Raw genomic sequence first — 3,619 nt, forward strand, 5'->3', positions numbered from 1 at the left:
AAGAATACTCAATGGAGGAGACAGTCCCTTCAATAAATGGAACTAGAAAATTAAATATTCGCATGTAAAAGAATGAAACTAGACCCTTACCTTATACCACTCACAACTTAACTCCAAATGAAGTAAAACTTAAATGTAAGACTGGAAACCATAAAATTCTCAGAAGAAAATGGAAAAAGAAAGCTCCTTGGCATGGGTCTTATGAATGATTTTTTAAATATGACACCTAAAGTATACGCAACAAAATTTAAAACAAACAAGTGGAACTACATCAAACTAAAAAGCTTCTGCACAGCAAAAGAAATGATCAACAAAATGAAAATACAACCTATGGAGTAGTAAAATCTTTACAAATCATATTGTAATAAGAAATTAATATTCAAAAATACATAAAGAACTCATACAACTCTACAGCAAAAAAAAAAAAAATCCAATTAAAAAATAAGCAAAGGACCTGAATAATCATTTTTCCAAAGAAGATATACAAATGGCCAACAGGTACATGGAAAGGTTCTCAACATGAGTAATCATCAGGGAAATACAAATCAAAACCATAATGATATTTCACTTCAGGCCTATTAGAATGACTATCATCAAAAAAGACAAGAGATAACAAATACTGGAGAGAATGTGAGGAAAAAAGAACACTTGTGCACTGCTGATGAGAATATAAATTGATGTATCCACTATGGAAAACAATATGGAGGTTCTTCAAAAAAAAAAAAAAAAATAAAACTGCCTATGATCCAGCAATTCTACATCTGGGAATATATTCATTTGATATTAGCCCAAAGTTTCGAGAAGTGTTAAAGAATATATTCAAAGGAAATAAAAACACTATGTCAAAGAGTTATCTGCACCTCCATGTTTATAGCAACATTATTTTCAATAGCCAAGACATGGAAACAATCTAAGTGTCCACTGACAGATAAATGGATAAAGAAATGTGTGTATATGTATTGTGTTTGTGTGTATAAACAATAATTCGGCTATAAAAAAAGAATGAAATCCTGCCATTCTTGACCACATCAATGGAATTTGAGGGTGTTATGCCAGACAAAGAAACATAAATACTTCATGGTATCACTTATATGTAGAATCTAAAATAAAAACAAACAAAACAAAATAAAACAAAAAACACTCATAGAAAAACAGCCTCCCTATTCCCTGAGACATAATAATATTGAAATTAGGACAATTAATAACCTAACGATGGCCTCCAAGTGTTCAAATAAAAAGAAGAGTTACATGTCACTCTCTTTAAATCAAAAGCTAGAAATAATTAAGCTTAGTAAAGAAGGCATGTTGAAAGCCCAGACAGGCCAAAAGCTGGATCTCTTAAACCAAACAGTTAGCCATGCTATGAAGACAAAGGAAAAGTTCTTAAGAGAAATTAAAAATGCTACTGAAGGGAACACACAAATGACAAGAAAATAAAATGGCCATATTGCTGATATGGAGAAAGTTTCAATAGTTTGGATAGAAGATCAGATCAGCCCAGTCTACGGCCATGCTACCATGAACAAGCCAATCCTGTCTGATCTCAGAAGCTAAGCAGAGTTGGGCCTGGTTAGTACTTGGATGGGAGACCACCTAGGAAGACCGGGTGCTGTAGGTGTAAAAAATAAAAAAAATAAGGAATTGTAAACTGACACAGTCCTTGCAATCTGTGAGGTCAACCAAGGATTGCCTCGCCTAAACAAGTAAAATTAAAAAACAAAAATCAGCCCAACATTCTCTTAAGCCAAAACCTAATTCAGAGCAAGGCCCTAACTCTTTTCAATCCTATGAAGGGTGAGAAACCTTAGGAAGGTATAGAAGAAAAGTTTGAAGATAGCAGAGGTTGGCTCATGAGGTTTAAGGAAAGAAGCCATCTCCATGATATACAATTACAAGGTGAAGCAGAAAGTGCTGATAAAGAAGCTGTATCAAGTTATTCAGACCTGCTGAAGATAATTAATAAAGGTGGCTATGCTAAACAACATATTTTCAGTGTAAATGAAATAGCCTTATACTGGAAGAAGATTCTATCTAGGACTTTCATAACTGAAGAGGAGAAGCCAATGCCTGATTTCAAAGATTGAAAGGACAGGCTAACTCTCTAGTTAAGAGCTAATGGAGCTGATTTAAGTTGAAGTCAATGTTCATTTACCATCTCACAAACTCTAGGGCCCTTAAGAATTAAGCTAAATTTAGTCTGCCTAGCATCTACAAATGGAACAACAAATCCTGGATGATAGTACTTCTATTTATAGCATGGTTTAGTGAACATTTTAAACCCACTGGTGAGACCTACTGCTCATAAAAATATATATATATATCTCTATGTATAGATACATATATATAGATATATATATCTCTCTCTCTCCTTTCGAAATATTACTACACACTGACAATGCACTCTGTCACTAAAGAGCTCTAATGACAGAAGAGGACAATGAAATTAATGTTGTTTTCGTGTCTGCTAACATAACAACCATTCCATAGCCCAAGGATCTAGAATTAATTTCAATTTTCAAATCTTATTATTTAAGAAACATTTTGTAAGGCTATAACTGTCATATCTAGTGGTTCCTCTAATGGATCTGAACAAAGTAAATTGAAAACCTCTGAAAAGGATTGATGATTTTAGATGCCTTTAAGAACATTTGTGATTTATGGGAAGAGGTCAAAATATTAACATTAACAGGCATTTGGAAGAAAGTGATTCCAAATCTCCTTGATGACTTTGAGGAGTTCAAGACTTCAGTGAAGGAAGTAACTGCAGATGTGGTGGAAATAGCAAGAGAACTAGAATTAGAAGTGGAGCCTGAAGATGTGACTGAATTACTGCAATCTCATGATAAAACTAAGAGATGAGGAGTTTTTTCTTATGGAATGAGCACAGAAAGTGATTTCGTAAGATGGAATCTACTGCTGATGAAAATGCTGTGAGGACTGCTGAAATGACAACAAAGAATTTAGAATATTACATAAACTTAGTTGATAAAGCAGCTGCAGGATTGACTCTAATTCTGAAAATTCTTCTTTGGGTAAAATGCTATCAAATAGAACCGCATGCTACAGAGGACTCAACAGTGAAAGGGAGAGTCAACTGATGTGACAAATTTTACTGTCTTATTGCCACAGCCACCTAGCCTTCAGCAACCACCACCTTGATCACTCAACAGCCATCAACATTGAGGCAAGACCTCCCACCAGCAAAAATGTATGACTCACTTAAGGCTTAGATAATGGTTAGCATTTCTTAGCAATAAAGTATTTTTAAATTAAGATATGTACACTGAATTTTTAGACATAATGCTATTGCATATTAATACATTGCAGTATAGTGTGAACATAACTTTTATATGCACTGTTAAACCAAAAAGTTTGTATGAGGCCCTTTATTATAAAATTCACTTTATTGCAGTGGTCTGGAACTGAACCCGCAATCTCTCTGAGATATGCCCTATGGGGTTCAGTACTATCCATGGTTTCAGGCATTAACTTGGGGGCTTGGAACATATCCCTCATGGATAAAGGGGATTACTGTACATATTTTTAAATTGAAGAATAGAGAAAATGTAGCTGAGGCTATATTAAATATAGAGGCAAGATCACAAAGGCCCTTGTTAAC

The 3,619-nt window shown here is 34.2% G+C and overlaps 2 pseudogenes; both read left to right on the plus strand.

Annotated features, from left to right (window-relative positions):
• Positions 1-1,212: 1,212 nt before the first annotated feature.
• LOC107195816 lies at positions 1,213-3,230 on the plus strand (annotated as a pseudogene).
• Positions 1,501-1,618, plus strand: LOC112481493 (annotated as a pseudogene).
• Positions 3,231-3,619: the final 389 nt, after the last annotated feature.

The sequence above is a fragment of the Pteropus alecto genome, unplaced genomic scaffold (genome assembly GCF_000325575.1).
Source record: "Pteropus alecto unplaced genomic scaffold, ASM32557v1 scaffold72, whole genome shotgun sequence".
Classification (NCBI taxonomy): Eukaryota; Metazoa; Chordata; class Mammalia; order Chiroptera; family Pteropodidae; genus Pteropus; species Pteropus alecto.